Consider the following 12,522-nt stretch of genomic DNA (forward strand, 5'->3'; position numbering starts at 1 on the left):
CAGCTCAGTGGCTAGCACTGCGGCCTCACAGCATATAATGCCTCCGACTCGGGTATCCACCCAACCGGTCAGCATTTTCGAGTGAAGTTCATGTTCTCCCCGTGCTTGCGTGGGTTTTCCCCGGGTCCTCCGGTTTCCTCCCACACTTCCAAAAACATGAGACTGAAGTAAATAGACTAAACCAAATTAGCACCAAATTTAATTCTGTCAGCAACACATCACCTTAACAATCCTTACGCAGCAGGAGGGGGGGGGGGGGGTGTTCTCGAGATCTACCAGAGTCAAACTCCCCTCTCGCCCTGCAATGGGAGGGAGCTCAAGGATCTTTTGAGCTTGGGGCTCTCTCCCAGGACACCATGCCAAACTAGCTTATTACCAATCATCAGCTAAGTGTGAACTCTTGAAAGACATGGTGTGGAACAAATGGAATTTAATGCAGTGCTTCTTGTCCGGTGTGAGACCCACTTCATATTGTATCTCAAGACCTGCAGCAAGTTTGTAATAGCATGTAGTGATGTGTGGATCGATACTAAAATATCGATATCTCCGATACCAGCTTTGTATGTTCTAGAATCGATTGTCTTATCAAAATATCGATATTTCAATAGTTTAGAGCAAATATTTATTTTATCAGAAATAAAAATACAGCAGAAAGTAACCACAATTACCCTATTACCCACAATTACCCTAGTTTCTCTGAATAATGCCAACTTAGTCAGAAATACTTGTTCTTCCGCCTGCAAAGTCATGTGCGTAATATGGCACTATACAACTGCAGATCACTCTAGTTGGCCTGGCACATGAAAAGTTATGTTGAAAAGTTGACTTCACTTCCATGAACTCAAACGATGCTGTTTGTGACACGTATAACAAAACAGTGAGGTACTGTTGTAATACTACAAACCTAATCAAACATCTACATAGAAATCGCAAGATAGAATATGACAATGTCATGACTAGGCGGTCAGAAGAGAGGTACAAGTGCTGCCGGGGCGAGACAAACATCGCTTTCAGAGTCCTTAGGTGCAGCAGGCAGGCACCATCCAGGTACAGAGGGAGAAAATGCGGTGATGTGGCTGTATTGGGGTTCTTGGGTTTTTTGTGACTGATAAAACAACGAAAAAAGGTAAAAGAAAAAAAACTTACATGGGAACCGGATTAACATGCCACTAAATGTAGAAGTGTGAATGTTTTTTTTTTTTAAGAAGTTCAGGCAGGCGTTTTAAGATATACATGCTCAGATGCTGTCAATAAATATGTAAGTTGGCTTTTTGTATGATATTCTTCAGCAATAAAAATGCATCACCCATAATATACCTTGTATTCAGTATAAAGTGACACTTTTAAGTACACTACTTGTAACTTAAATTTCCCAAACAGTAATTTTTGGGCAGTATCGAAATCGGATCGGTATCACCGATACTCGCCTTAATTTTACTTGGTATCGGATCGGATAGGAAATCAGTGGTATCACACATCACTAATAGCATGACAATTCAATGGAAGCGACTGAGCTGCCTAATTAAAAATCCTCATTGGGTATAATTAGGGATAGATCATGCAGAAAATGTGCTCTATAAGTTCTAACAAACAGATAATATCTTAAACTTAGTAAAAGGCAGGTAAAAAGCAACTAGTTAATAAAGAGCATTGGTCCCTATACTAAAGTCTTACCCAAATTTTGTTGGATAAAAAAGATATGCACAGCTAAATAATTCATTTAATCAATAAGTAAAACCCAATTAGTAAAAACATGTCATACTTAATAATTTACCTTCACTGTATAAACTAACCTGCCTTTTTCAGATCGCCTCACAATGGTGTCATCAGATTTATGGCCCTTGTCGCAACCCCAGTTGCAGTGACTATTAAGTTAAATTATTTATGCTAAACTGATTAGCATTCATAAGCTAAGCCTTTCCATGTTGTTACAGCCATTCGACTTAATCCCACCCCCGACCGTGCCTATCACATTTCAAAACAAAAGTAAAGCCCATGGCAATCACACTGTTGCTTTCGTACATTCAATTAAACAAACACGCTATTCAATAATGTGTCAGCTTGTTCATTAGCAGCACACCTTCAATCATTCCATAGACAAGGTTGATATTTCTGATACCATCCCAGGTCTCTATCATCCAAGTAAATCAGCCCACTGTAGGTATGACCATCTCTACTTTCCATGCAATCAAGAATGCAATGGAAAATATGGAAAAAATCTGTCTACCCTACTGAAAAATAGAGCTTAAACCAGCCTAGGCTGTTTGGCTGGTTTTAGCTGGTTGACCAGGCTGGTTTTAGAGGGGTTTTGGCCACTTCCAGGCTGGTTTCCAGCCATTTCCAGCTTGGTCTTAGCTGGTCAGGCTGGGAGATGACCAGCTAAAACCAGCTTGACCAGCCTAGCCAGCCTGGGAGCCCAGCCAAAACCAGCCATGTCCAGCCTAAACCAGGCTTGTCAAGCTGGTTTTAGCTGGATTTAGCTGGTCATTTTCCAGCCTGACCAGCTAAGACCAGGCTGGGAATGGCTGGAAACCAGCCTGGAAATGGCCAAAACCCCTCTAAAACCAGCCTGGTCGACCAGCTAAAACCAGCCAACCACCCTAGGCTGTTTTAAGCTGGATTTTTCAGCAGGGTAAACGTCTCACATATATATTCTGTTCACGGTTGCGATCAGGAATGTCTTGTTCAGTTTTGTGTGTCTGTCATAGTAGCTTGATCCTTGACAGCACGCATACTGGGTTGACAATGAAAGCGAGAATTCAGCATTTTGTGGCTTACAGGCATCACCGACGTCTGCTAAACATTAAACAATCATAGCGTGCTATACAGTAGTTGCGTCATCTCTTAGAAGCTTGTCAGCGTGTCTCTCGGTGGCTCCGGAGAACATGATCAAAAACCCTGTGTCAAGTACTAGAGCTTGGAATGAAGATGCAAATGTGTCAGCTTTTGGATGTGCATTATGTGGATGTGAGGAGTTTCTACAATGTTGCGCTCTATATATCCATCTACCTACCCTTATTTCATCATCTATTGTTCATTTTCATCCACCCAGTTTTAATTTTTCTGAATCTATACATGGGTAATTGATAAATAGGCAGTATAAAGTGAAGTTTCACAGACTAAAGCTGCCGTCACACAAGAGTATATATATACATACATATATATAAATATACATATATATATATATATATATATATATATATATATATATATATATATATACATATATATACATATATATATATATATATATATATATATATATACATATATATATATATATATATATATATATATATATATATACATATATATATATATATATATATATATATATATATATATATATATATATATATACACACATATACATATATATATACATATACATATATATATACATACATACACATATACATATATAAATACATACATACACATATACATATACATATATATATATATATATATATATATATATATATATATATATATATATATATATACATACATACATACACATATACATATATACATATATATACATACATACACATATACATATATATACATATATATATATATATATATATATATATATATATATATATATATATATATATATATATATATATATATATAATGTTTTATATGTGCATTCCTCTGCCTTTAAGTTGATTCCATGAGCCCTCAAATGTGTCATTAAGTTTGACGTGTTTCCCCCTTACACGCAACTTTTGTAAAGCATCTGCTTCACGTTGCTGTGTCCGAATCATTGCTTGTAAAGTACGCTTTAGAACGCTTAGTTTAAGCAAATTTGATGAACATGTTCATGCGTCTTGATCTGAAGAGAGACGCTCTTGCTCACTGAATGCACTGTACTGCTTGTGTTCGTTCCCTAAGCAACAAGAACAAACGCCTGACATCACCTGTCCGTAATCCTCAAATTTGTTTTGAAATAAATGTTTTTGAGATGGTGTGAATGCATACCTATGTGTGCCTTTGATGCACTCCTTGATTCTTACGTTCTTGTCCCAGCACAAGTGGCGTTTTTCACAGACAAAAAAAAAGGGGGGGGGGATTGCACGTTGTTGGAAGGTGGAGTAGTGTCCGAAAGTAAAGGGTCGTATGGAGAGGGTTTGCTGCTGAGGAAGGTGTAGAGGCTTGGTAACTGGCGGAAGAAAGTAAAAGTAAACAGGGGACGGGGGAGAAGGGCAGTTGAGGAGGGGCATCTGTAAAATGAGGTGCCAGATCAGATTTCAGAGGTGCTGGATCCGGTTTCGGCATATTCCGGCATAAATTAAGCCCTGACTGTAATCCACACATGTGGGTCCACACACAGGCTATGCTTTAACGGCGTAAATAGAAACATAATCTTTGTTGCGCAAAACACTGATGATACATGTCTCCAAACTATTCTTCTTCCGCTTGTTTTAATTACGGTTTGCAACATAACATGGCGTGTCTCTGCCGTTTGGGAGATTTATTACTGATTTTTTCAATTGTCTGTCATTTATCGAACTATGCTTAGAGACTAAAATCAAACCAAAAGTGCCTCAGGGGTAGTTACCGTGTCGTTGCTCTTTGGGTAAGGGATTCATAAAGATGAACAACAAAATCATGCATAGGTGCTGTTTTATAGGATAACCAAGTTAATAAAGACTTTTTAATTGGATTCACTCACTTTTCGAGAGCCTTAGACTTGTGATTTTTTTGTTTGTTTATGCTTAGAGACTGTCACACTATAGGACAGTTTTAGGATTTGGCTCAATTATAGTAAAAACAAGTAAAACAAAGAATTGTTTAATCATTTATTACATTTTAAATGATAACAATGGGTGACATGGTGGCTCAGTGGTTAGCACTGTCACCTCACAGCAAGAACATCGCTGGTTCAAGTCGCAGCTGGGTCAGTTGGCATTTCTGGGTTTCCTCCGGGTGCTCCGGTTTTCCCCACAGTCCAAAAAATAGAGTACAGGTGAATTGAATAAACTAAATTGGCCGTAGTTTCTGTGTGTAAATCTGAGAGTGTATAGGTGTTTCCAAGTATTGGGTTGGGGCTGATAGGGCATGCACTGTGTAAAACTTATGCTAGATAAGTTGGTGGTTCATTCTACTGTGGTAACTCTTGATTAATAAAGGGATTAAGCGGCGCTGTAGGTAGTGCTGTCGCCTCACAGAAAGAAGGTGACTGGTCCAAGCCTCGGCTGGGTCAGTCGGGTTTTCTGTGTGTTTGCATGCCCCACTGCGTTCGCATGGGTTTCCCTCCGGGTGCTCTGGTTTCCCCCACAGTCCAAAGGCATGCGATACAGGGGAATTGGGTAGGCTAAATTATCCGTAGTGTATGAGTGTGAATGAGTGTGTGTGAATCTTTCCCAGAGATGGGTTGCGGCTGAAAGGGCATCCGCTCGGTCAAAACGTGCTGGGTAAGTTGGTGGTTCATTCCACTGTGGCGACCCCGGAGTAATAAAGGGACAAAGCCGAAAAGAAAATGAATAAGTGAATGACAATACAAATTCTATTCAGTTTTGTCATGTGCGACAACATCACGTCAACAAACCCACATCCATATGTCTTTCATCACCCCCCCCCCCCCCCATTATGCCTTCTGTTTATCTTTTTCATCTTGGACATCTTTAACTTGCAAGCAGATATTGCCCAGAAGATGCATCCTCTCAATACCCAGAGACACTGGCTTCAGGCAGCCTTTCATTCAATTTCGGCTAAAGATCATTATGAAAGCATCGCATATTCAGCTCACTTCAAAAAACCTTAAGAGCCACAGCATCCCGCTCTGATGTATATGTGCTATACGCGGAGAGCATTGAGAAAGGCAGCATGGTGCCAATGCAGGAATGTCTATAATTCATACCGAACAACCCTCTGGCCTCCGGGTCTCACATATAGTGTTTGTTTGATTTAAGTGTCGTCTATGGTGCATGAACACATCCAGTTATGAGAGCCGAGCCCCGCAAACAACACCCTGTTAGAGCAGCGGTTGCCATGGCAACGCAGTGTGGACCATGAGGTCTCAATGGATAAAAAGCCTCTGAGTTCTGAAACATAAAACAAAAATTGCGAACACAAAAGCATGCCCTTTACCTCGGCAAGGTGTCTGTGTGTATTAGTGTGTGGGAGAGACGGATTTCACGTAATGCATTCTAGAAGACAGACAGATAAAGGGGTTACATCATATCCCACAATTCCCAGTTTCGATATGGAGTGATTATGGCTAAGCCATTGAGCTTTCAAGTCAAATGAACTAACAGAGTCAGGGTCACCGTGGCAAGGATGCTGGCGTAAAGCTCATTTAGGGTAGTACTCATTAATATGTGTTCTGTATATACAAAAGCACACGTTTGCTGAGAAAACGTACCCCCATATATGTTTCTGGAGAGCGCAAATTAGCTATGTGACTACGTAGCCAGACGTACGTATAGCTGATTTTTAATCTTTAAAAGGTCACAAAACACCAAACACATTTTTTGAGATTTTGACTTTTATATATGTGTCCCACTCTGCTAAAAACACTATTAGGACTTAAATACAGTTGAAGTCAAAATTATTAGCCCCCCTTTAATTCTTTATTTATTATCTTTAAAAAATATTTCCCAAATGATGTTTAACAGAGCAAGGAAACTTTCACAGTATGTTTGATATTTTTTTTTCTTTAAGAGAAAGTCTTTTTCGTTTTATTTTTGGCTAGAGTAAAAGCAGTTTATATTTTTTAAGCAAAGTTTTTTATAAACTAATTTCGAGAGGATCATGTGCTTATGATTGCTTGCAGCCGGCCCCGCATTATTCAATTTATGATTCACCAATCAGACGATTCCTAAGCCACTCTAAGTACCCCAGATTCCATATAAGGGCATCTTCGTTTTGAAGAATCCCCCCTTCCACCCCTACTTCTCCTCCTTTCCTAGATGGGTGGCACGGTGGCCAAGTGGTTAGCACTGTTGCCTTACTGCAAGAACGTCACTTGTTCTTGTCCTTACCAAGCCAGCCGACGTTTTGGTGCAGAGTTTACACGTTCTCCCCGCGCTCACGTGAGTTTCCCCTGGGTTCTCCGGTTTCCTCCCACCGTCAAAAAACATGCAACTTAAGTTAATTGACTAATCCAAATTGGCATCATAGACATGCTCCTAGTAAATTCTTATCTCTTAAGAGCAATCACTATCTGTGCATTAGCTACTACAGCAGGGGAGTTCTCGAGATCTACCTGAGCTCAAACTCCCCTCTCGCCTTTCAAACGGGAGGGAGCTCCGGGCTCGAGGATCTTATGAGCTCAGGGCTCTCTCCTGGGACAGCATGCCAAACAAGTTTATAAACAATCATCAGCTAAGTGTGAACTCTTGAAACACCATTTTAAGGACAAAATCATTAGCCCCTTTAAGCTATTTAAGTTTTGATAGTGTACAGAACAAATCATCATTAAATAATAACTTGCCTAATTACCCTAACCTGCCTAGTTAGTTTTTAACCCAGTTAAGGCTTTAAATTTCACTTTAAGCTGTATAGACGTGTCTTAAAAATATCTAGTTAAATATTATTTACTGTCATCATGACAAAGAGAAATTAAATCAGTTATTAGAGATGAGCTATTAAAACTATTATGTTTATAAATGTGTTGAAAAAAATCTACTCCTTGTTAAACAGAAATTGGGGGGGGGGGGAACGAGCTAATAATTCAGGAAGGCTAATATTCCTAAATTCAACTGTATTTCACAAAAAAGTGAAAATTGGTTGTTTTTGCGTTATTCTGAGCAACATTGATCTTCCGGTTTGAAAATAAATTTTGAAGCTGCGACACGGCGATTACATATTTGGGTGTATTTCAGCATTTGGAATGGCTGTCTGTACCGGTGAATACAATGTGATGCGTTTGAGTGTGCAGCATTAATTCATGAGAAAGACTTCAAACCAATTAGCGCTCTCTATTGTCTATGCGGTGCAACTTAATATGCATGATAGCTTTGAAGACCGTTTTTACCTGCTATAGTGTTCATACATCAGAGAGACGCGACATTGTGTTGCCAGAATAAGTGGAAGAAGAATTGTTTAGAGACACGGGTCGTCAGTATTGCCTTTATAAATGTTCTGCAACAAAGTTTATGTTTTCATTTCCTGGCTATGAGAGCGCAGCTGAACTTGCGGGTGGATTACAGTGGTCTGCTAACATGCAACAGAAACACGTTTGTAACCTGAGAGCTTCTCATCTGAAAATGGTGAAATCAGGATCTGCTTCTCGTCTCCTTTTGAAAAAAAATGCAGCTCCAGTTGGTGTTGATTGTCCTGTCTCTAGAAATTTGGTGAGTGTGTGATCAATGTTCTTTGTTGGTTTATTGAAAGGCAAAGTTAGTTCGTATCATCAGCAGTACTCTTTCAGTGTTAAAAACAGAACTTAGTCAAAATGATTTATTTACTAAGTTTACAGTATGTTAATACCACTATAAAATTAGTTGATGAAAGGTGCTCTCCGAGTGTAAACATGTAAACACCTTAATCAAACTATTGTCATCATGTAGAATTTTCACCGCATTTTGTGACAGGATTTCCAGCTGGGTATACTCATCCCGAGTCCCCCAGAAACTATGCAGCGACACTGATGGGATCCAAGACCAGCGACGAGATGATCCCAAGGTTTCCATAATCCTGGACCAGGCTGTATCCTGAGCAGCTGCTGTGGTCGTCTTGGAGGAGTGGAGAGCATGAGACTGATTCCTGTGACGCTCCAGGGACAGACGAGTTTTGCATTACGTCCAGCGTTCTTCAGCCTCCGGCGCCTAGACTGCAGCTCTGCACAAGATTTTTGGCTGTTGGAGAAATGGTCAATTTCAATTCAATTCAGCTTTATTTGTATAGCGCTTTTACAATGTAGATTGTGTCAAAGCAGCTTCACATAAATGGTCATAGTAACTGGAACAGTGTGGTTCAGGTTTTAGTGTTTAAGTTCAGTTCAGTTCAGTTTAGCTCAGTTCAGTGTGATTTAATCATTACTGAGAGTTCAAACACTGAAGAGCCAATTCATCGATGCGTAGCTCTACCAATCCTGAACTATGCGAGGCAGTGGCGACAGCGGTCGTGCCCAACTGAGACTGGTTTCTCTTGAGGTTTTCTAATTCTTCACTTTCGCCAATTGGTAACGTTGTTTCCTTGCCGCTATCACCACTGGCTTGCATTGTTGGGGATCTGTAGAGCTGCTTATCAATGGATTTAGTCCTTAGTGTTTGGAATTTCAGTATTGAATATTATACCACACTGAACTGAGCTAAACTGAACTGAACTTAACCTCTGAACACCGGACTGAAAACATTTCAATTCACTATGATATTCTCTGAGTAGCTGCTTTGACACAATCTACATTGCAAAAGCGCTAAACAAATAAAGATGAATTGAATTGATAGTCGATACATGCACGGCTTTCTGACGGTAGGATAAGGGGGGTTCATGGCCCTTTAAAACAAATGCTACAGGGCAGTATGACATTGCTGATGGCTTCTGTTCCTTTCCGGGCTAATAAGCTGACTGCTTATTTCTGTGTGGACGGCTTTTCCGTTACTATTTTGCACAGTGGCTCGCTAAACATGTCGGCAGACTTGGGAGGCAGAGTCCAGTGATGTTCAGAACCAGAAAACAAAAAGAAAAACATACAATAAAAGAGTAAATAAGAGGGTAAGAACATGGTAAGATATTTTTATCCTGGATTGCTTTTGAAAACACAGGTCAATCCATACTTTTGAAAACACTATCGGTTGGGTTTAGGGAAGGGAGTGATGGGTTGCTCAGTCGGTTAGTCAGTCAGTCAACAGCAGTCTCTGGTGGATTTACACGAGAACAGAAGGTGCGAATGGCCCTCACAGGAAATTTGAGATGTGTAAAAGCATACACAGCACCCTCTGGTGGATTTGCGAAATCAAAAACCTTAAAAAAAGTACCTCCTCGGATACATATCGTGCTGTCTAGAAATGTATACAGGGGTACATATCCACAATGAGCCTGGGTTGACGAAGACAGTGAGGGGTGAAATATAGTATATCAAATCTTAGAAATAAAATCATAAAAAATGTATTTCGAAATACCTATGAGTTGTCCTGACAAAGCTACATCTCCACATCATACAGTACAGCCACTGTGGGAAAGAACTAAATTGAGCAAGAGCATGCTGAGAAACCGAAGAACTTGCTGTACCTGGAGGATTTTTGTCAAGAACAGTGAGAAACTTCAGTGCTCTAAGGATGAACAAGAGAGTGTACAAGTATAAGAATACTATGCTGATTATCAAGACGCATATAAACACACACACACGCAAACATACACACAATTGTGTTGGTGGTTTATGAGGCCCATTGGGGAATACATTTCCCAGTGCCTATAGAAAAGCATCATACCTTGTGAAAATCTATATCTTAACTCACATTACACCCTGCTTTCAAAAGACCCTTGGGATAAAGTTGTAGAAAGGCACAGGCTAGGAGAAATCTACACAAACATTTCAAAGGCTGTGGCACTGTCGCCTCACAACAAGAAGGTCACTAGTTCTAGTCCCGGCTGGGTCAGTTGGCATTTCTTTGTGGAGTTTGCATGTTCTTCCCGTGCTGGTGTGTGTTTTTGCTGGGTGCTCCGGTTTCATGCGGTACAGGTGAATTGAATAAATTAAATTGGCAGTAGTCTATGTATGTGAGTGTGAGAGTGTATGGGTGTTTCCCTGTACTGGGTTGCTGCTGGAAGGGCATCCAATGTTTAAAACATATGCTGGATATGCTGGTCGTTTATTCTGCTGTGGCGACCTCTCATGAATAAAGGGACTAATCTGATTAAATGAAAAAGTTATTTGGAATGTTATTTCATTTCAGGCTGTATGACAAATAAAGGGGTGTAGTGATTTTCTAAAGGCACCCTAAATCATAGTCTCTTTTTGGTAAAAAGACCTCCTTAAGTTTGATATTTAACAGTTTTGAATTACAAGGACACAACACTTGTCCCCATAAGCCTAAGTCCTACTTAAGTCATACCCATGTCATTATACAAACGTTTTCTTGTAAACCACTAAATTCAAATACAGACTCTTGTTCATAGATATACACATTTATGCAATTACTATCTTAGTATGCACACATAGTCTTGACTAATTCTTAGCTAATTCAAACATAATTGTGAAAATGTATGAATCTCAAGGAACTATATATATATATATATATATATATATATATATATATATATATATATATATATATATATATATATAGCTATAGCTAATTAGCTAACTATATATATATATATATATATATATATATATATATATATATATATATATATATATATATATATATATATATATATATATATATATATATAGCTAATTAGGATAAATAAATATTCAATTTTGACATCCATGCTCAACCTGGATTTAAATGTCTACATGTAGCAGATGATCTAACACAGGTTGTTGTTGTTTATGTTTCTTGTAGCTTATGGCATGGACATGTGTTTGGTTGGTTCTTGGGGTCTAGAATTAAAACATTGAACATCTGGAATAGGGATGAGCCTCTTTGATCCTAGAGGGCCCGTGTCCTGCAGAGTTTAATTCTGCCAACACGCCTATAGCTTTCTAGGGATCTTTAAGACACTGATTAGCTTATTTGCTAACTTACAATTCCTGCCAAAACTCAATCCTACAACCTTAGGATGACAAGTACAGATTCCTAAGCATTAGGCCACTGCTACCCCATATTTCCATGTCAATGCCTTTTTATTTACATTGTCTATTTTGGAGATAGACCCCTTCCCTAGCTTTTTCAGGGCAAGAAAGTGGATCATCTCAGACTTCTCATGTAACAGGTTGCCTTGTTGGTTTTAAAACCAGTTATCAACCAGGATATGAGCACTGAACTAGGGTTATTTATTTTATTTTTATCAATGGAAAAGTGCAGCCTAGTTCAAGATTGTCCACCCTGGTGGAAATGTCATATCTAACAAGTATGGTGGGGACAAGGTGGCATGAGTGGAATAAAAGTAACATCTCAGGGCTACGCTAGTTTCAAGTCCCAGTAATGAGCTCTGGAAGGATACAAGTGGACAGATAAAAATGAGAGTGGACTAGGCCAGGGACACTTTATGTTGGTGTTTTGATTATGTTTATGCAGCAGTACTTTGCTTTTGAGTTGTTGTTTAGGCCCAATCCCAATTCTACTCAGCCCTTCTCGTTACCTTCCCCTTATTGGTGTCCCAATTCTCTTTAGTGTGAAGGCGTAGGGCTAAAGGGAAGGGCTATATACCCCTTTGAACAGGGATTTTTCAGGATCACACTTTGAACCAAGGGGTAAGACAATTTCACAGACCAGTACCAGCCACAACGTCAGCATAGCTGCACCCAAAATCCACAATTTAGTATTTTTTGTCATTATTACAATTTTTTTACAACAAACAAGCACATGTTTTAATATATTCATAACAGCTTTCGTGTTTTCTGTCAAGCTAAAAAAACGCTAAAATAATCCCTAATAATAACTCCTTTATAGCAGT

The 12,522-nt window shown here is 39.1% G+C and overlaps 2 long non-coding RNA genes across 2 annotated transcripts in view; both read left to right on the top strand.

Moving 5' to 3' along the window:
* LOC147838619 (uncharacterized) overlaps nt 1–12,522 on the top strand; it is a 65,285-nt gene that overhangs the window by 38,434 nt on the left and 14,329 nt on the right. The gene's annotated exons all lie outside the window — the stretch shown is intronic.
* Nucleotides 6,591–9,630, top strand: LOC147838620 (uncharacterized). The gene is made up of 3 exons (XR_015522310.1): nt 6,591–8,309; nt 8,360–8,827; nt 9,077–9,630. It is a non-coding gene; the product is annotated as an uncharacterized LOC147838620 (long non-coding RNA).

Source organism: Danio rerio, chromosome 22 (assembly GCF_052040795.2).
Source record: "Danio rerio strain M-AB ecotype USA chromosome 22, GRCz13ab, whole genome shotgun sequence".
Classification (NCBI taxonomy): domain Eukaryota; kingdom Metazoa; phylum Chordata; class Actinopteri; order Cypriniformes; family Danionidae; genus Danio; species Danio rerio.